The sequence below is a fragment of the Ovis canadensis genome, chromosome 10, assembly GCF_042477335.2.
Source record: "Ovis canadensis isolate MfBH-ARS-UI-01 breed Bighorn chromosome 10, ARS-UI_OviCan_v2, whole genome shotgun sequence".
NCBI lineage: Eukaryota > Metazoa > Chordata > Mammalia > Artiodactyla > Bovidae > Ovis > Ovis canadensis.
Genome location: NC_091254.1, coordinates 73,681,796 through 73,704,566, shown reverse-complemented (window position 1 = coordinate 73,704,566; position 22,771 = coordinate 73,681,796).

Below are 22,771 nucleotides of genomic sequence, written 5' to 3'. Positions count from 1 at the left end.
TAGTGTTTTCAAAATATTTTGGGGGGGGGGGATTTCTATGCTTTCAATATGTTCTGATCACTGCAATTCATAATTTCAGATCTCTCTTTGTGAAAGTTTTTCTGAAATATTTGCCTAATATCTTTGCTACAAAAAGCATTTGCTCTATATTTTGAACTTTGTGTCTATAAATAAACTATAACTATACAAAGCAAAGGCTTCCCAGGTGGCACTAGTGGTTAAGAACCTACTTGCCAATGAAAGATTCATAAGAGATACAGGTTCAGTCCCTGGGTTGGGAAGATCCCCTGGTGGAGGGCATGAAAACCCACTCGTTTCCTTGCCTAGATAATCCCATGGATAGAGGAGCCTGGAGGGTTACAATCCATAGGGTTGCAAAGAGTCAGACACAACTGATATGACTTAGCACATACCCCACACAATACAAAGCAAACATATAATTTTTATTCCTTGCTACCTTTAAATATCAGAATAGAATGAGCCTGCACTCCAGCATTTGTCATGATAGACTGATGGCCTCAATGTTCCATTGCGAGCAGGACCTTGAAGAACAATCCTGGCCTTTGACCAATGTCAGGATCTTACAGTTATTAGATTGGTGACATCACTTAATCATTTGATTACACATAGCACAATCCCCAGACACCATTTACTACTTAATACTCTTTGAGAATTTTATCTTTATATTCAATGATATTATAACCCTTCATAGAGATAGTATCTTGTATGTAACATTACAGATTCCAGATTTATGAAATTAAATATATATTAAAACACTTCAATTTTGAAACCTTAAAGATCTAACTGAATGAAGTCCTCTATAATTACTACAGTCATATGTTTCCTTAAAACACTACTGTTTCATTTTTCTCCCACTTATCTCCAAAATCTTATTATGATTAAATATTATATAATTACTTGTGCTAGATAAATTTCATCAATTTGGCAATGTTTTAATTTTCATGAAATCAATAATGAATGTTTGACTGTGTTATCCAGTTCTGGCCAGAATTTGGAAGAAAGACCTTTTCTCTTATTATCCACTTTTATTTTCTTCTATTAAGATCTTCTACTAAGATTATATTAAGATTGAAAAGACTAGAATGTTGTTTTCTTAATTAGTCAGTTGTGCCAATTATCTGCAATTCTCTTACCTACCTAATTAGAATAGCAATTAATGATTATACTTTGAATGATACGGCAGTTTATGTGGGTATATTCCTTAGAAACAAACTTGTATGTAAGTTATGTTTTGTGTGCATTAGGCCATCTATAATATAAGTTGAGGGGGTAAGATTTTATGGATTATTTTATGGATCACATTTTACTATTTAAATAATCTATGAATGTGTGGTTCAAATGGACTTAGGAATCATCTGGTTCAAACATCTTATATATTATTTCACTAAATATTTATTTCAGAACTTAGTTCGGTAAATGACAAAATGAGCTTTGAAACAAAAAGTGATTTGTTGTCCAAGGTTGATGAATAAGTCAGCCACAGAGCCAGCAGAGGAAAGTAATATATATTGAGCAATTTCTACGTACCAGAACTTGTGCACAATGGCTAATATCCAAACTATTCTTTACTCTTTCTCATAAATCTGTAAAATATTAAGAATATCCCCATTTTAAAATTATAGCGAAACTAACACCGAGCACAGGAGGTATCTGAATCAAGCCTGCCTAGATGGTATAAAATGGAAATTGGTTTTCATTTCTGTATGAAAGCAAAGCCCTTGATCATACACAATGTGATACAATTTATAGGTGATATACCTTAAAGGAATTTGGCTAGGACACAAAAAGGACAGTAGGGAAAAAAAATCACATGGGTGTGCTTTCGTCTTAACTCATCTTCTTGTCTCGTACCTAAGGAACGTGCCAGTACAGAAGAGCCAAGGAAGATCATTTTATTCTCCTTCACTTCCTCCTATCACTTCCTCCCCCTTACTGCTGCTATTACTAATACTACAACTATTATTATTGAAACAATGCTATAATAGCTTAAAAGTTTTGAGCACAGTGATTTCCAGGCAGGCTTCTGAGTTCTTTTCACTTAAAGCTTACAAACATCATATGAGGCAGAAACTGTTGTTATCCCTTTTTTATATACGAGACCAGTACATAGAGGTTAAATGGATTGCTTGAGGATATGGTGGATAGATGTTATTGTCACATGGCAAATTGTGGTAGAATGGGGAGAGAGCCTGCAGTAGAAATGACCACAGAGTAAGACCAAAATTGTCCTCATGCATCATGTATGCAGAGAAACATAGAATCACTTCCTTGGATTAAACTGCACTTCTGCTGCTCATTAAGGCCATAGATTTGATCAAATTTTATTCGAACTTTTTAAGGAATTTTTAAATTTTCTGTGAACTGGAGATAATACTGATTTAATATGATTATGTTCAATATTAAATTAAATATTAAGCATTTCAACCATAATTGTCCATGGTGCATATTAAAAATACACAAAAATTTATGAGAATATGGAGATTAGTAATACAATTAAGTAGGGCCATATGTGTGTATGTGTGTGCATGTGCATAAAGTTCTTCGTTTACTTGTGAACGAGAAACTGACACTTCTTAAAACACTTTGGAATGATATTTCATTATATTCCTCACCTCACACTTTAGAGAGGTATACAGGATGTGAGTAAGGAAATAGAATACAAATGAATAGCAAATGTTAAAGTAGTATATTAATATTGCTATAAAAATTGTCAGGAAAAATATATATGCTAGGGACTACAGGGCTTGCCACCCAAACTACTGCCTTTAAAATGAGCTATGTCATTTCAGAGTACAGTTCAAAGACAAGATTACAAACACAAATGAACAGTTTCCCTATCACGAAACCAGCCTCTTTGGAACTGTAAAATTATTCATGAGAAAATTTTAAATCCTTTTAGATATACTTCCAAAAACTTCATGCCATTTCAAAAAAGTTATAAAAAAAAAAGTGAACCAAAAGCTACTTCCTAGCCTTCCTTGTTTATTAAATATTTTTACATGAAGTGCCTTGCATAGAATAACCAGATTTATAGCAACTTATAAGTCAATTCATTGTAACAGCCAGGAAACCAAGATGATTAATGTGTATTTCTTAATATATTCAAAGTATTGTGTCTACATGCAAAATATTCTTTCTCAATTCTGTGTTTAATATATGCCACAACACTTTGCCAAGTACAAAGATTGAATCCTAATAAAGTATAGAATTTATCAGAGTAATATAAGGCAGCATAGCTTTTTATAACAAGGACCTTCAAGGAACATGAACTTTAACTATGAAATATTGTTTCTTACATTCAAACATATGTCACAAAAGCTTGTGGAATAATGTGATATCTTCTTATTAAATGTAATTTTTCAGAACTGAAGTATAATTTTCTTCACAGAGTTTATGTACAGTTGCCTTATTTTCTTATAGTCTTCACAATTTCAATAAAATATTTTAAAAGCTCCTAAATCTGAAAAAAAAAAAAAAGGAGGGGGGGCGAAGTGTGTGGAGAAATAAAGACAAACTTAATGATCCCCACCCAGTATAGAAAGTAAGTTATGATTCATGTTTATATATGTCTCAATTTCTTCATGAAGCTTCAGTGAAAAAAAAACTATAATGTTTTATAAATAAATTGTTACTGTGGAGCAAATCAATAATATATTAATGCATTGATTATGTATATGTATTTTTTAATGCATGTACACTTTCCTATTATTGCTATCCAGTACTATTATTTTTCCATACCATTCACAAAAGACTGATTTGTCATAGCTAAGTTTGGGAAAGAAAACTAAAGGACTAACTGAATACTTTTGGGAAAAAGTAAGTGTTCAGATTTGGAGAGACTGCCCCTTCTTCCCGAAGCTCTTCTGAAAATGTGTCATAATTCATTACTAATTTTGTTTCTGAGGATGTAAAGTCAGATTTTAGTCCAATTAAGGAATAGAAATGTACCGTTGTTATAAGACTTTGATAAGGAGATTCTGTTTGAGTAAATTTTTATTTAATAGAAAGGTCAGTTGTTGCTTCTGGCAATGGATTGGAATACTGACCTGGAAAGGGCATGAGAAAATGCTTTGGGATGATGGAATTATCCTATAACTTGATTAGAGTAGAGAGTAAGCACATTTTATATATATGCATATATACATATATATGTATGCATATAACATATGTATTTTGCATGTATGTGCACATGTGTATGCATGTATACATAAGTGTGTGTGTCAAAACTCATCAAAATAGATGCATAGAATGCATGCATTTTATTATATGTAAATTATATATCAAAAGAGTGGTTAAAAAAAAACTCTACAAACAATTGAATGTATAGTATGTGCCAAACCAGCATGTAATTCCTTAGTTCTAAATTTAGATACCGTTTGAAAAATAACCTAATAGAAACAATTGCCTTTCTGTAGCTTAGAGCATCGTGAAATGTGTGCCTCTCTCTTTTACAAAAGCATTACTTTGGTGATAATCTGAATCTGTCTCAGGCAGACTTTATTTAGTTCTTTGGTGCTCACAGGGGCAGAACACTCTACTAAGCTTGGGGAGAGGGCATAAAAGAAATAAAACCCATGGTACTTGCCTTCAAAGATTTGACAATTTAGTGGAAGATTAAAAAGATTTAACAAGCTTTTAAAAGCAGGAAATAAATGAGAGCAAATTAACATAGCATAGCTACTGTGCAGGTTCTCAAGTGAAGTAAACAAAAAAGTAATCAGAGTGAGTCGGAGTTGATCAGAAGAGTTGCCACAGTGATTTGTATTTTCAGCCAGGTTGTAAAGGGGATGAGAGACAGTTTGAGGGAGAAAATGAGGGAGGCTGTTTTTGGACAGATGGGCACATTGAAAGGCAGTTTCTAGTGTAGTTAAGAAAGAGCTGTCCGTGCTGTGTTCAGTTGTCTCCTTTGAGGACTATCACCTAGATGTCTCTAACCCCATCAAGATGCCATCCAGTAGGAACAAAGGAGGTTTATGGGCCCCAGGGGATTCTGAATCCTCTTGCTGCTCTGAAGTAGAGCATTTCCATTTTTCTTTTTTTGTTACAGCTGAGTAAAAAAGACATTTTACAAAACAGATTATAAAAAATCTATTGAAAATAAAACAGCAATAACAATTTCTAAAATATCTTAACACCTTTTCTGAGTAGAGGATGACTTTAATCATAGGACGATTTACTGATACAATGCATTGGATAATACACCGTACCTTGTCTCTTTCCTTACCCAATCTGGCAACACCCCAGTCTGAATTACTTTCAGATTTTTCCAGTGCTTCAGATAAGTTCACTAGGATGCATAGTGCTTTCGAATACTGAGTTCAGTCTCCCCACTGTTTATAATCTCCAGGTTTGTCTGCAGTACCCAACCTCTTCCCAGTGTTGCTTTTTTCATCAGCCTGTCTTTTATTTAGATCTCTTCGAGTATAGGAATAGAGAGCTACTCAAACTTTCCAGACAGAGGGGTATTTATTGCAGTGAAGTGCCATAGTACAAATGGGATGTTTTAACTATTTAGCACACATGACATATGCATTTGGGTATATACAAATATTATATTATGGCTTCTCAGGTGGCTCAGTGGTTAAAAAATCCACCTGCCAATGCAGAAGATGCACGTTTGATCCTTGGGTCAGGAAGATCCTCTGGAGAAGGAAATGGTAACCAACTCCAGTATTCTTGCCTGGAAAATCCCATGGACAGAGGAACCTGGCAAGCCTCATTCCATGCAGTCACAAAGAGTCAGACACGACTGAGCAACTAAGCACACACACATGAATATTATAAATATATGTTGGTAACATTATATCAGTTATGTGTAACCAGGATAATGATTCTGTTTCTCAGACAAATGATGTGCTAGAGGGAACCCAAAAAGTTGTATTTGTATTAGATATCTGAGAATCAGCAAGATAGACATCATCCTTGAGTTTATGGAATGCCCCATCTAAGAAGGAAGATAGACAGTGAGGAAAGCATTATCCAGAAATAATATGTAAAAGTGTACAGCAGCAAGTCCTAAAGAGTGTGAGGAAGTTTTTTTGGAAGGAAATTAATTTTAAGTAGTGGGCCAAGAATGAGTGAAAGTTAATTTAAAAGTGAATGAAGATTATTTTAATGGTGCTATAACAATTAGTTTCACCAAACAGCTTTTTCATTTTTCTTTCTTTTTGCTGAACTGTTTCACAGGAACAATGGAAAAATCTCCAAACATTCCAAAAATCTCCAAAGGTTGACACCAGAGACTTCAGCTCCATTGTTTTGAAATTTAATAGTATTTTTATAATAATTCTTTAGGTTTAATATGGTAAACTCACTGATTCATTCATTCAGTATGAGGTCATTAAGCATCTCCTATGTTTCTGACATTACTGCAGGTGAGGGAAAGCAAGAGTGAACAGCTTAGGGTGCCAGATATGCTAGTTTTCCAGGGACTGCCCAGGTATAGCACTGAAACTCCCACATTTTGAGAAAATCCTAGTTTCACACAAACAAGAATATTTGATCACCCTCAGAGAGAATGCACAGCTTCTTCTGCCTTCATAAAACTTAAATTCCAGATGAACATGAAGATTATAAACACATGGTTCAATATGAGTGATGCATATGTGCGTTCGCACTCAGTCATGTTCAACTCTTTGTTACCCCATGGACTGTAGCCTACCAGATACCTCTGTCATGGATTCTCCAGGCAAGAATACTAGAGTGGGTTGCCATTTCCTTCTCTAGGGTATCTTCCCCAACCAGGGATCAAACCCATATCACCTGCATTGGCAGGCAGATTCTTTACAAACTGAGCAACTCAGCGAGCCCTCAATATGAGTGAGGTGATAATAAATGCAATGTAGAAAATACGGCATGGTGATGGAAAAGAGAAAAGCAGGGGCTGGAATATTGACATTATTCAAAGAAGACCTCTCTAAGAAAGTGATATTTAAGCAGGAACTCAAATAAATGAAGAATAGAGCTTGACAATGCCAAAGAATGTTCAAATTACTGCACAGTTGCATCTCACACACTAGCAAAGTAATGCTCAAAGTCCTCCAAGCTAAGGAATCAACCTGCCTGACTTCAGACTATACTACAAAGCTACATTCATCAAGACAGTATGGTACTGACACAAAGACATATAGATCAATGGAACAAAAGGCAGACCCCAGCGATAAATCCACACACCTATGGACAGTTTATCTTTGACAAAGGAGGAAAGAATATACAATGGGGAAAAGACAATCTCTTTAACAAGTGGTGCTAGGAAAACTGGTCAACCATCTGTAAAAGAGTGAAACTAGAACACTTTCTAACACCATACACAAAAATTAACTCAAAATGGATTATATCCATTTTGTAAGACCAGAGACTATAAAACTCCAAGAGGAAAACATAGGCAAAACACTCTCTGACATAAATCACAGCAGGATTCTCTATGACCCACCTCCCAGAGTAATGGAAATAAAAGTAAAAATAAACAAATGGGACCTAATTAAATTTAAAAGCTTTTGCATAACAAAGGAAACTATAAGCAAGATGAAAAGACAGCCATCAGAATGGGAGAAAATAATAGCAAATGAAGCAATTGACAAAGAATCTCAAAAATATACAAGCAACTCCTGTAGCTCAATTAAAAAAAAAATGACCCAATCAAAAAATGGGCCAAAGAAATAGACATTTCTCCAAAGAAGACATACAGATGGCTAACAAACACATCAAAAGATGCTCCACATCACTCATTATCAGAGAAATGCAAATCAAAACCACAATGAGGTACTATCTCACACTGGTCAGAATGGCTGCTATCCAAAAGTCTACAAACAATAAATGCTGGAGAGGGTGTGGAGAAAAGGGAACCCTCTTACACTGTTGGTGGGAATGCAAATTAGTATAGCCACTATGGAGAACAGTGTGGAGATTCCTTAAAAAACTGGAAATAGAATTGCCATATGACCCAGCAATCCCACTGCTGGGCATACACACCAAGGAAACCAGGATTGAAAGAGACACATGTACCCCAATGTTCATCGCAGCACTGTTTACAATAGCTAGGACATGGAAGCAACCTAAGTGTCCATCAGCAGATGAATGGATCAGAAAGCTGTGGTACATATACACAATGGAATATTACTCAGCTATTAAAAATAATGCATTTAAATCTAATGAGGTGGATGAAACTGGAGCCTATTATACAGAGTGAAGTAAATCAGAAAGAAAAACAGCAATACAGTATACTAACACATATATGAAATTTAGAAAGATGGTAACAATGACCCTATATGCGAGACAGCAAAAGAGAAACAGATGTAGAGAAAAAACTGTTGGACTCTGTGGGAAAAGGTGAGGGTGGGATGATTTGAGAGAAAAACATTGAAACATGTGTATTACCATATATGAAATAGATCACCAGTCCAAGTATGATGCATGAATCAGGGCACTCCAAACCGGTGCACTGGGACAACCTTGAGGGATGGGATTGGGAGGTAGGTGGGAGGGGGATTCAGGATTGGGGACACATGCACACCCATGCCTGATTCATGTCAATGTATGGCAAAACCACTACAACATTGTAAAGTAATTACCTCCATAAATTAATTGGAAAAAAAAATCATGTCACCAGTGTCAACTACAAATGGGCACTTACCAGGAGCATTGCCAATGCCCTGCTTATTTAACTTATATGCAGAGTACATCATGAGAAATGTTGGACTGGAAGAAACACAAGCTGGAATCAAGATTGCCGCCAGAAATATCAATAACCTCAGATATGCAGATGACACCACCCTTATGGCAGAAAGTGAAGAGGAACTCAGAAGCGTCTTGATGAAAGTGAAAGAGGACAGTGAAAAAGTTGGCTTAAAGCTCAACATTCAGAAAACGAAGATCATGGCATCTGGTCCCATCACTTCATGGGAAATAGACGGGGAAACAGTGGAAACAGTGTCAGACTTTATTTTGGGGGGCTCCAAAATCACTGCAGATGGTGATTGCAGCCATGAAATTAAAAGAAGCTTACTCCTTGGAAGAAAAGTTATGACCAACCTAGATAGCATATTGAAAAGCAGAGACATTACTTTGCCAACTAAGGTCCATCTAGTCAAGGCTATGGTTTTTCCAGTAGTCATGTATGGATGTGAGAGTTGGACTGTGAAGAAGGCTGAGTGCCGAAGAATTGATGCTTTTGAACTGTGGTGTTGGAGAAGACTCTTGAGACTCCCTTGGACTGCAAGGAGATCCAACCAGTCCATTCTGAAGGAGATCAGCCCTGGAATTTCTTTGGAAGGAATGGTGCTGAAGCTGAAACTCCAGTACTTTGGCCACCTCATGCGAAGAGTTGACTCACTGGAAAAGACTTTGATGCTGGGAGGGATTGGGGGCTGGAGAAGAAGGGGACGACAGAGGATGAGATGGCTGGATGGCATCACTGACTCGATGGACATGAATCTGAGTGAACTCCGGGAGTTGGTGATGGACAGGGAGGCCTGGCGCGCTGCGACTCATGGGGTCGCTAAAAGTCGGACATGACTGAGCGAATGAACTGAACTGAAACAAAAAAGACATTTGACATATGCCTCTACAGAGATTGCAACCCATGCTGATATAACTGTTGACCCTTAACAACCCCTGAGGGAGTTGAGTGGAATGAGGCACTTTGTGCTCCAGGGAATCTGGTGGAACAGGTCTTTAGATAGTTGGATATTTTTAGGAACAGATTTTATGATCTCAATCCTCCTCACATCTCAATCTCCTCATATCTAGAGAACCACTGAATCCCTTCATGGTGACATCAGATCCTCATGACTAACAAAAGCCTTTTGTAAAATGAGTGTTTCATGGCATTGAACTCCCCCTTCACCAAAACCTTATATATTGACCTTCCTCCACTGCTGCTTTTGAGCAGTCTCTCAGAGTTATGCAAGATGTTGCCTCCTGGGCAGCAGTCCTCATTCTACCCCCAAACAACTTAATTCGCAAAATTAATTAATTAATTAATTAATTCCTCCAAGCTAGGCATCAACAGTATGTGAACAGAGAACTTTCAGATGTTCAAGTTGGATTTGAAAGGCAGAGGAACCAGAATTCAAATTGCCAACATCCATTGGCTCATAGAAAAAGCCAGACAATTCCAGAAAAACAAGTACTTCCACTTCATTGACTATGCCAAAGCCTTTGACTATATGGATCACATCAAACTGTAGAAAATTCTTCAAGAGATGGGAACACCAGACCACATTACCTGCCTCCTGAGAAATCTGTATGCAGGTTAAGAAGCAACAGTTAGAACCAGACATGGACAATGGACTGGTTTCAAATAGTAAAAAGGGTATATCAAGGTTCTTTATTGTCACCCTGCCTATTTAACTTACATGCAGAGTCAGTTCAGTTCAGTCACTCAGTCATGTCCGACTCTTTGCAGCCTCATGAATCTCAGCACACCAGGCCTACCTGTCCATCACCAACTTCCAGAGTTCACTCAGACTCACGTCCATAGAGTCAGTGATGACGTCTAGTCATCTCATCCTCTGTTGTCCCCTTCTCCTCCCGTCCCCAATCCCTCCCAGCATCAGAGTCTTTTCCAATGAGTCAACTCTTTGCATGAGGTGGCCAAAGTACTGGAGTTTCAGCTTTAGCATCATTCCTTCCAAAGAAATCCCAGGGCTACATGCAGAGTGCATCATACCAAATGCTGGGCTGGATGAAGCACAAGCTATCAAAATAGCCAAGAGAAATATCAATAATCTTAGATATGCAGATGACCACTCTTATAGCAGAAAGCAAAGAGAACTAAAGAGTTTCTTGATGAAAGTGAAAGAGGAAAGTGAAAAGCCGACAAAGTAATGTTTGTGCTTTTTAATATGCTGTTTAGGTTGGTCATAACTTTTCTTCCAAGGAGTAAGTGTCTTTTAATTTCCAACCTAACAAGTGTCTTTTAAGGACAATCTAAACAGCATATTAAAAAGTAGAGACATTACTTTGTTGACAAAGTTCCATCACAAAGCTATATTTCCAGTAGTCATGTATGTATGTGAGAGTTGTACCACAAAGAAAGCTGAGCACTCAATATTGATGCTTTTGAACTGTGGTGTTACAAGACTCTGAAGAGTTCCTTGGACATCAAGGAGATCCAACCAGTCAACCCTAAAGGAAATCAGTCCTGAATATTCATTGGAAGCACTGATGCTGAAACTCCAATACTTTGGCCACCTGATGCAAAGAACTGACTCATTTGTAAAGATCCTGATGATAGGCAAGATTGAAGGCAGGAGGAGAAGGGGACGAGAGAAAATGCGATGGTTGGATGGCATCACTGACTCAATGGACATGAGTTTGAACAAGTTCCAGGAGTTGGTGATGGAGAGGGAAACCTGGCATGGTGCAGTCCATGGGGTTGCAAAGAGTCAAACACACAACTGAGTGACTGTACTGAACTGAGAGTTTTGAAAGAACCTGGGGAAGTTTTATAAAGAGAAAGGAACAGACAAGCTTTCTAAAGAAGCAGAAGGCTTGGGAAGTCTTCTGAGATCAATACAATTGGACATAGATGGTGGCCACCCAGTCTAGGCCTTGGTGAAAGAAAGTGAAATTGAAGTCACTCAGTCATATCCAACTCTTTGCCACCCCATGAACTGTAGCCTACCAGGCTTCTCTGTCCATGGGATTTTCCAGGCAAGAATATTGTAGTGGGTTGCCATTTCCTTCTCCAGGAGATCTTCCTGATCCAGGGACTGAACCCAGGTCTTCCGCATTGTTGGCAGACGCTTTACCATCTGAGCCACCAGGGAAATCCTGCTTTAGTAAAATGTTGATTTTATTCTTTGTGATTGGACACCACTGAAGGATCTGAATGAGGACTAATGACCTAATAATAGGCTGATTTAAAAACTAAATTTATTGAAAGTAGTGCTTGAAAATACACTGTTTTTTATCTTAGCTCATCTTTATTTATATAAAGTTCTTTGTTATGGCATTTTAATAATCTATGGTATTTTAACTGGAAAATCAGGTGCTAACAATTTCTATTTAAAGTTTCCAATCTTTCATTTTTAGCATAATAGAATAATTTATTGTTTTTATTATTTTGATAAATATGCCATGTAGACTGAAAATAACACTTATTCTAAAAACAAGCTCACATTAAAAAAAAAAGTGTGTGTTTATATACACTGAATATATTATAAAGAGGCAGGATTAAACAATGCATAGTGATTACCTCAAAGAGAGGAAGTGACTAAATTAAGGATAAAAGTAATAATTTTAATACTAAAATAATATTTGATTTTGTATAATTATAAATATATTTTCTATTCTATATCTTAATGTAATATATTCATATTTGTATTTTTATATAGAACCCTTTAAGTATGTTGCCATCCTTGTTTTCATTCTCCTTTTTTACATGGTAATGTGTACACAAGACACAATCAATAAAGTGATACAAAACAAATAAAAAAAATCTACAGCTCTCCAAGACAATAATCACCTAATAAAAATCAATCTTTTCAAAATTACCCATATAAATACATACATTTTATATAATTTAAAATCTAACTTGATATTATGCATTTTTACTTAATATTATAATCATTTTTCAAATTTTATATGATTTTTAAAATGTGTGTTATTTGTGTGAAAAACATTGAAAATATTAATTTTATTAGGAGAGTTTGCTTTGGATATTGTTATTTGAATATTGTTTTATAATCATAAATATTATTTTTTAATAATTAAAAGACCTTTGAGTGCTGTTTATTCTCTCTTAATAATAAATAATTTAAATAAATGTCAATTTTATGTTTGTATATAATTATCCCCTTTCATTTATCTTTGTCAGTTGTGTCTAAACCAGTATCTGCATTGCCTGGCTGGAAAGGTGTCTTCCATATACCTGCTAAATGAAAGAATCAATGAATGAAGATAGTGTACTTATCTGTATTTTTCTATGAAATGCCATTGGATTATCTCTTGAAACCTAAATGGAATTTCTTATATCACTGACATTCTCACCCAAGAATTTAACCTTATGGAGCATTACTTTAAAAGTACTGTAATATATACTTACTTTGAAGCTTAACAGTTCTATGTTGATATGTTTCAGATCAACCAATATAAACAAAAATATCAATAATATGTGATTATATTATTGCATTGCTGATGATGACTTTCACATTCTTTCTATCTGAGAATCTTAAAAATATATTTATTATATAATATCACTGATCTTTGAGGTAGACAAGGATAATTTAATAATTCTTAGAACATCATCTGTACACTTGATTTCCATGCACAAAAAGACTGCTTTTAATTTGCAACCCAAGATATGTCTTTGATTGGACTATAATTTGCATTCAGGAATTCCATTATAGATATCTATGATAAACATGGTTGTTTCTAAAACGTTTGAAGGTTATAGAAATAAGTTCCATAAAGAAAGGCTTAAGAAAGTACTTCTAACATGGTTATTTTAAAACTGGAATGACTACAGGCTGAAGGTAAAACTCGTTCAAATATACTGAACAATATTTTCGTCAATGAAGTAAATAGCTTTGTCCTTTAGAAAATCAAAGGACAAAAAAGTGAATTCAATTTAAGAATACTATACAAATTTTCAATTTATTCTGAGTTGTTTAATGTTTGAGTTTGTTGAGCCTGCAACCTTGAAAAATATGTAATAAGGAAAACTCCAAATATATGTTTTTATCTCTGATGAATTATGTGTAAACAAGAAATAGAATAAAATGGATTACAAGGTTCTTTTCCATTTTAAAATTTTATGCTTCCTGCTCAGATTAAAAATGTCATAATTATAAATCTCTTTTTTTCTTCTTTTTTTAAAAAAATGTATTTAACTGGAGGGTAATTGCTTTACAGTTTGTGTTGGGCTATGCCATACATCAACATGAATCAACCATAGGTATATATACGTATCCTTCCTCTTGCACTTCCCTCCCATCTCCAACCTCATCTTACCCTCTAGATTGTCACAGAACACTGGATTGAGTTTCCTGTGTCATATAGCAAATTCTCACTGGCTATCTGTTTCACATATACTAATGTATATGTTTCAATGCTGCTCTCTCAATTTCTCACACCCTCTCCTTCCCCCACTGTGTCCAGAATCTGTACTCTGTCTGCATCTCTATCACTGCCCTACAAATAAGTTCATCAGTACCATTTTTCTAGATTCCATATATATGCCTTAATACATGATATTTGCTTTTCTCTTTCTGACTTACTTCATGGTGTATAGTAGGCTCTAGGTTCATCCACCTCACTAGAACTGACCCCAATGGCTAAGTAATATGCCATCGTATATATGTACCACAACTTCTTTATCCGTTCATCTGGGCATCTAGGTTGTTTCCTTGTCCTGTCTGTCGTAAGTATTGCTGCAATAAACATCAGAGTACACGTGTCTTTTCCAATTCTGATTTCCTCAAGGTGTATGCCTAGTACTGGGGTTGCTGGGTCATATGGTAGCTTTATTCCTAAATTTTTAAGAAATCTCCTTACTCTTCTCCATAGTGGCTATATCAATTTACTTTCCCAGAAACAGTGCAAGATGGTTCCCTTTTCTCCACGTCCTCTCCAGCATTTATTGTTTGTATTTTTTGGTGATGCCCCATTCTGATGGGTATAGGTGATACTTGATTATAGTTTTGATTTGTATTTATCTAATAATAAGTGATGCTGAACATTTTTTCATCTGTTTATCAGCCATTTGTGTGTCTCCTTTGGAGGAATGTCTGTTTAGGTCTTCTGACCATTTTTGATTGGGTTGTTTGATATTTTGTTACTGACCTGCCTGAGCTCCTTGTATATTTTGGAGGTTTATCCTTTGTCAGTTGCTTCATTTGCAATTATTTTCTCCCATTCTGAGGGTTGTCTTTTAATCTTATTTATAGTTTCTTACAGAGAAGACAATGGCACCCCACTCCAGTACTCTTGCCTGGAAAATCCCATGGATTGAGGAGCCTAGTGGGCTGTAGTCCATGGGGTCGCTAAGAGTCAGACACACCTAAGCGATGTCACTTTCACTTTCCACTTTCACGTGTCGGAGAAGGAAATGGCAACCCACTCCAGTGTTCTTGCCTGGAGGATCCCAGGGACTGGGGAGCCTGGTGGGCTGCAGTCTCTGGGGTCCCACAGAGTCAGAGACAACTGAAGCGACTTAACAGCAGCAGCATAGTTTCTTAGAGATCAATCCTGAATATTCATTGGATGGACTAATGTTGAAGCTGAAGCTCCAATACTTTGGCCACCTGATGTGAAGAACTGACTCATTTGAAGACTCTGATGGTGGGAAAGATTGAGGGTATGAGAAGAAGGGGATGACAGAGGATAAGATGATTGGATGGCATCACTGACTCAATAGACATGAGTTTGGCTTGGCTCCGGGAGTCAGTGATGGACAGGGAAGTCTGGCCTGCTGCAGTCCATGGTATCACAAAGAGTTGGTCATGACTGAGGGACCCAAATGAACTGAACTGATAGTTTCCTTTGCTGTGTAAAATCTTTTAAATTTAATTAGATCCCTTTTGTTTATTTTTGGTTTTATTTCCGTTACCCTAGATGGTGGGTCATAGAGGATCTTGCTGTGAGTTATGTCAAAGAGCATTCTGCATATATTTTCCTCTAAGGGTTTCTGGTCTTAAATTTAGGTCTTTAATACATTTTGAGTTTATCTTTGTATATGCTGTTAAGAATCGTTCTAATTTCATTCTTTTATGAATAGCTATCTAGTTTTCCCAGCACCACTTACTGAAAAGACTGTCTTTTCTCCATTGTATATTCTTGCCTTCATTGTCAAAGATAAGGTGCCCACAAATGCATGAGTTTTTCTCTGGGATTTCAATTTTGTTCTATTGGTCCATATTTCTGGTTTTTTTGCCAGTGCCATACTGTCTTGACTGCTGTAGCTTTATACTATAGTTTGAAGTCAGGAAAGTTGATTCCTCCAGCTCATTTCTTCTTTCTCAAGATTATTTTGGCCATTCAGCTTCTTTTGTGATTCCATATGATCTGTGAAATCTTTTATTCTAGTTCTGTGAAAAATGCCATTGGTAACTTGATTGGGATTGCATTGAATCTGTAGATTTCTTTGGGTAGTATAGTCATTTTCATAATTTTAATTTTTCTAACCCAGGAATATCATGTATCTCTCCATCTGATAAGCATGTTTCTTTACTATAGATTTTAAAATAATCTTTTACTATTTTTCTAAAATGTAACAAATGCCAAATCAAATCCATGTATGCACAATAGCAAAACATGTTAGTAGACATTTATATTTATTTGTAATCCTGCATTATTTAATTATAATAAATGCTGTTTTGGATAACAGGACTTTTCAGTACACATTTATAAATATATACATTCATATAGAAACATTTTAAGTATTACATGGTTTTCATTGTGTATGTATATTGTCTGACTTCACCTGAGCAGAAAAGACCTCCAAGAGTCAATAATAAGAAATAAATATCTGCTTTAATACAATAAGAAAACCACATGGTATAAAGACATTTTGTTTCTCCTTTTAATGTATATAGTAAAACTTTACCTTATAAGTGCATCATCCCCAATAATGTAGGTACTTTGAGGATTTCTATAAAATTAATGATTTCATTGACCGAACACTTCAATGTAACATCTTTGAATTTTTTTTTCCATGCAGTGGTATAATTGCTAGGATAAATGGAGGGCTTAACAGTTCTTTTCTTAATTCTATTAAACTGAAAGTTGGAAGGCTTTATATGGTTATTCAGCACACAATGACTTTTTTTTTTATTACATTGTCATCAGATTCCTCCTATGAACTAATTAGGCTCACATTATTCTTGCATTCAAAAATAACCGTTTGATAAAAGAGTATAGAATTCTACATTTTAGCCAGAATGTTCTGAACATTTGGACTTCTTTTTGTGGGGATAAATGTCCTTTTCAGTATAAAGATAGTAAAAGTACATCTTAATAGAGACACACATACACATTTACAGCGACAGAGAGATGAGTGACATGAAAGGAAGTAAACTGTTTCTGTTTGCAGCAGATATGGTATGATATGTGTAAAAAAAAAAAAAAAACCAACAACATAAAAACTAAAAATTCCATCACAAAAGGTAATAAATTCAGTAGTTTGCAGGATATAAAATCAGAAGTCAGTTGTATTTATTACTACTATACAAACAATAAACAGAGAATTTTTAAAAATAAATCTATTTACAATTGCATTGAATGGAATAAATACCAAGGAATAAATTTAATTGATGAAAAGACTTGTACATGGAAAACTATAATACAGCAATGAAAGAAACTGAGGAAAATGGAACTAAAAGATATTCTGTGCTCATGGACTGAATGAATTAATATTGTTAAAATACGTATACTACCCAAATGAATGCAATCCATTCAAAATCCCAATGCATGCATGGTCAATTCACTTACAACAAAGGATCCAAGAATATACAATGGGGTGTTTATTCTCTTTTCAATAAATGGTGGTGAGGAAACTAGATAGCCCAAAGAATCAATCTGGATCCATATCTTATAGACTCACAAAAATCAACTCAAAATGGATTCAATGTCTTGAATTTAAGATCTGAAACTAAAACTTCAAGGAGAAATCATAAAGGGTAAGCTCCTTGACACTGATCTTGCCAATAATGCACTGAATGTGACATCAAAAAGCAAAGATAAACAAATAGGACTATAGCAAATTAAAAGTTTCAGCACAGCAAAGGGAATCATCAACAAAATGACAAGGAAACTCATGGAATATAGATCACTTTCTAACACCGCACACAAAAATAAACTTAAAATGGATTAAAGATCTAAATGTAAGATCAGAAACTATAAAACTCCTAGAGGAGAACATAGGCAAAAAACTCTCAGACATAAATCACAGCAGGATCCTCTATGATCCACCTCCCAGAATGCTGGAAATAAAAGCAAAAATAAACAAATGGGATCTAATTAAAATTAAAAGCTTCTGCACAACAAAGGAAACTATAAGCAAGGTGAAAAGACAGCCTTCTGAATGGGAGAAAATAATAGCTAATGAAGCAACTGACAAACAACTAATCTCAAAAATATACAAGCAACTTCTGCAGCTCAACTCCAGAAAAATAAACTACCCTATCAAAAAATGGGCCAAAGAACTAAATAGACATTTCTCCAAAGAAGACACACGGATGGCTAACAAACACATGAAAAGATGCTCAACATCACTCATTATTAGAGAAATGCAAATCAAAACCACAATGAGGTACCACTTCACACCAGTCAGAATGGCTGCGATCCAAAAATCTGCAAGCAATAAATGCTGGAGAGGGTGTGGAGAAAAGGGAACCCTCCTACACTGTTGGTGGGAATGCAAACTAGTACAGCCACTATGGAGAACAGTGTGGAGATTCCTTAAAAAATTGCAAATAGAACTACCTTATGACCCAGCAATCCCACTTCTGGGCATACACACCGAGGAAACCAGAATTGAAAGAGACACATGTACCCCAATGTTCATCGCAGCACTGTTTATAATAGCCAGGACATGGAAACAACCTAGATGTCCATCAGCAGATGAATGGATAAGAAAGCTGTGGTACATATACACAATGGAGTATTACTCAGCGGTTAAAAAGAATTCATTTGAATCAGTTCTGATGAGATGGATGAAACTGGAGCTGATTATACAGAGTGAAGTAAGCCAGAAAGAAAAACACCAATACAGTATACTAACATATATATATGGAATTTAGGAAGATGGCAATGACGACCCTGTATGCAAGACAGGGAAAGAGACACAGATGTGTATAACGGACTTTTGGACTCAGAGGGAGAGGGAGAGGGTGGGATGATTTGGGAGAATGACATTCTAACATGTATACTATCATGTGAATTGAATCGCCAGTCTATGTCTGACGCAGGATGCAGTATGCTTGGGGCTGGTGCATGGGGATGACCCAGAAAGATGTTATGGGGAAGGAGGTGGGAGGGGGGTTCATGTTTGGGAATGCATGTAAGAATTAAAGATTTTAAAATGTAAAAAATAAAAAACTAAAAAAAAAAAAAAGAAAGTATTTGTAACTCATATATATGATAAGGAGTTAATGTCCAGAAAAATAAGTAACTCATATAACCCATAGCAATAAAATGACAGTGCAATTTACTATTTTTTTCCATAGAAATATACAAATGACCAACAGGCACATGAAAAGCTATCCAGAATCACTACTCAAGAAAATGAAAATCAAAACCAAAATGAGGTAACCCCTCACAACTATTAGAATGGCTATTAGCAAAAAGATAAGAGAGAACAAGTGTTGTTAATGAGGAAGCAGAGAAAAAGGAACTCTTTTGCATTCATGGGAGGAATATAGATGGGTGCAACTACTATGAAAATAGTATGGAGCTTCCTCAGACAATGAAAATAGATCTACCATATGATCCAGCAATGCGCCTTCTGGAACTGTTTCCCAAGAAAATGAAAACAGGGTCTTGCAGAGATACTTGTACTGTCATGCTAACTTCAACGTTATTCAAAATAACCAAGATATGCCAACAACCTAAGTGTGCATCAACAGATAAATGAATAAGGATGCAGTGCATATATGTATATATGTATTATATAATCTTTCCCATGAAATTATACACTATATAATATATATAATATATCCTATGAGATGAGCCATGAGAAAGGACATCCTGCTGTTTATGACAAGAATAGAACTTAAGAGCATTGAAATATAAGTAAGCTAAATAAGAGAAAGACAAATGCTGCAGGGTATCACTTATATATGGAATCTAAAAAAAACAAATTTGTAGGTACAAAGAGTAGAATGGTTGTTACCAGGTGCTGGAGGGTGGGAGACAAGAGAACTTGATCAAAGAATACACCAGGTATAAGTTCTCAGCATCTAATAGTGATTACAGTTAATAACACTCTATTGTATACCTGAAAATACATTATTCTCTCTACTGCTCAGAGAATAGACCTTAAGTTTTCTCACCACATAAAGAACTGGTGATTATGTGATAGGATAGAGGTGTTAGCTAACTCTATGGTGGTAATCATTTTGCATATATAAGTGTATCAAATCATCAAGTTTTATACCTTAAATTTATGGAATGTTATTTGTCAGCTGTATCTTTATAAACTGAAGAGAAAAACTCTGTACTGTAAGTGATTATATTGTGGGTTAAATGAGATAATGCGTAAAACTATGCTTTATAAAATATATACTGATACAGATATTAAAAGTGCTAATATTATAATGGATCTCAACTTCCCACTATACTTTTATAGTTCTCTTTAAAAACAACATTTTGAATATTTTTCCTGAAGACAAAATACCCATCTTTAGATATTTAGAAATAATCTGCTGAACTTGTTATTAAGAAACCTAACTTTATATCACTTTAAAAAATAATAAATGAATGATAAACTAGCTTCCAGACAGGCTGAGAGTGGAAAACTGTGATTATGGACATGATTGAAGTACACAAATTCTACTATTTCCAGTTTCATTGACTATATGAGGAACAATGGGGGGACACCGGGTATCGGTCTTGGAAGCTTAAAGATAAATATACATTTCACTGAGAGAGCCAAAGGTCCTGTGAAAATGAAAACCAGAATGGAACAGGGTTTAAGCCCCTTGTACAACAAGCCTTTGGTTTTAGCAATATACAAAATATAAATACATACAACCTGGAAGATATTTGATGAAAATTCATTTTAGAGTGATATTTGCATTCAGTAATAATATGAAAAATTCTGTTAGGAAGAAGGAATTATAAAAATTTAACTCATTTAGACTCAAACTTAACATCTTAAATCTGACCCAAATTTACCCTTTCAAGCCTGCCTCCTACCTTTGAATCCTAAAAACATTGTGAATGAAGTCTGTGATTCTTTAACTATAAATTTATTTTTGCTACTTATTATATTCAGAAAGAAATGCCTTTTTAGTTCAACATTTCTCTACTAAAATTCAAATCTTTGAATTCTGTCTTCTTAAATAGAGAAAATGAAGAAAACATTATAATGGGAAGGAACCTTAAAGTTTTCCTAATCAAATTCATAATAGAAATTAAGTAAATTTTCTATAAATGTAAGTCAGTAAATTGTGTGAGGAAAAAAGCAATTTTAGGACACAAACCCTGCCATATTTGTTATTTTTTATTCTCACATTTTTTGGAAATTATCCATTTTATTGGTGACAAATTGTTTCCTTATTGATAGCTGAAACCCACAGAGAACTCTGACATCTAGCCAACTGCATATATACTTTTAATTTGATTAAAATTGATCATATTACATCAGTTTCTAACTGTTTTATTAATTATGGGACCTATGTTCAGAATCAGAGCCTCTTCTGAACAAAAACATTCTGATGTCTTATGTTGAATATGTTATCTCAGCAGGGAATTCAAGAGAGAAAAGAGAAAGGAAAAGAGAAAGAAAAATGCACAAATAGAAAAGAGCACACATTCATATAGTTGACTATTGAGTGTGAAAGCCGAAGTTCCCCCCAAAACAATCCTTTTCAAACATTGGAAACCTTCAGACCTTTATGAGTCAGAGTATCCAGGCCAGACTCAAGTGAGTCCACATGAATAGTCTTGGGATATCTGGGACGTTCTGGAATAACAGCATGGTGGACCTCACCATCATTCCTTGTTGAAAAACACTACTAATGCCTTTAGGAAAGAAAGTCGAATTGCTCAGTTAAACAGAGCATTGTCTTGCTGAATAGATTGTGACTCCAGTCCCCAAACAGAATTACAGTGTGAATATGCAAGTTAGAAAAAGTCCAGCTGTGTGAATGTGACAAGATAGAATTTTGATGGAAATTCTTTGGCCTGATGTCTACATAGGTGGTTGAATTTACCACAGATGCAATGGCTGCAAACAATATCATGGGATTTAGTGGGCTTCCCAGGTAGCTCAGATGGTAAAAAATCTACGTGCAATGAAGGAGACCAGGGTTCAATCCCTGAGCTTGGAAGATCCCCTGGAGAATGAAATGGCATCCCATTCCAGTATTCTTGCCTGGATAATTTCATGGACAGTAGAACCTGGTGGGCTACAGTCCATGGGGTCACAATGAGTCAGAGATATTTAAGTGACTACCAGTGATCTAAAATAGATGATGTAGGAATCACATCCTAATAATGACACCGAAATTTCTGGTAATTTTCAGGAATATATTTCTGTTTTTCAGTATCTAGGGTAGCTTACGGCTGTAATAGTTATTTAACAAACAAACAATTCTATAATATTAAATGCCTTGGCTGAGGAGAGTAGCTCCATTAATAACCCATAAATGAAAGTAGGTTTGAACTCTCACTCTAATACATGTTAGAATAAAAAATCTGTGACCATTTAGAGCCTAGTTGAGATAGTGATTTGGTTTTTGTACAGAATTCACCTGTTATATCAATTGGTCTACTTGACTAAAAATATATTTGCTCTTCTTGATGTCTTCAAGAGTCTAAAATATTAACATTCAAGATATTCAATGTATTTAAACCAAAAATCACGGGGAATTTTTCCAAAAAATTTGAAGCAGTAACATAAGATGAAATCCATTAGCTATTTCAAAAAGAAACACACAGGCACACACATATCCTGGCTCTAGATCATTTGGGCAGTAGCTCAGGAAGGGGGAACATTATTTATGTTTTCTGAGCTATTTATTTTGATGCTTCCTGGTGAAAACAACAACACATCCCAAACTAACTTACAAAGCACAGATGGGAT